General features: G+C 43.3%; 1 protein-coding gene across 1 annotated transcript in view; it reads left to right on the top strand.

Annotated features, from left to right (window-relative positions):
* Positions 1-263, top strand: part of wnk1b (WNK lysine deficient protein kinase 1b) — a 100,360-nt gene that overhangs the window by 716 nt on the left and 99,381 nt on the right.

The raw sequence follows: 263 nt of genomic DNA, 5'->3' as shown, positions 1-263 counted from the left end.
TCTGCAGACAAAGTTAGCTGCATAGTTCCTCAACAGGCAGCAGCGAACCCCACACTTTGGTACTGTACTCAGTTTTGCTACAAAGTTCGCGGTTCAGAACATTTATTAAGGCCTTAAACCCTTTCCAGCCCAGTTAGTAGCCTATCTGACAAGCCAGTGCAGTGATATATCCACATAACTCAAAGCTATTTATTCACGACATTTGAACATTTAAACCCCTTCACTTTTAGCACACCTTACCCAGCGGCTCTATTGACTCTTTC

Source organism: Monopterus albus, unplaced genomic scaffold (genome assembly GCF_001952655.1).
Source record: "Monopterus albus unplaced genomic scaffold, M_albus_1.0 scaffold41.1, whole genome shotgun sequence".
NCBI classification, from domain to species: domain Eukaryota; kingdom Metazoa; phylum Chordata; class Actinopteri; order Synbranchiformes; family Synbranchidae; genus Monopterus; species Monopterus albus.
Note: the sequence above shows the minus strand (reverse complement) of the source record. Positions and strands in the feature narration are given on the sequence as shown.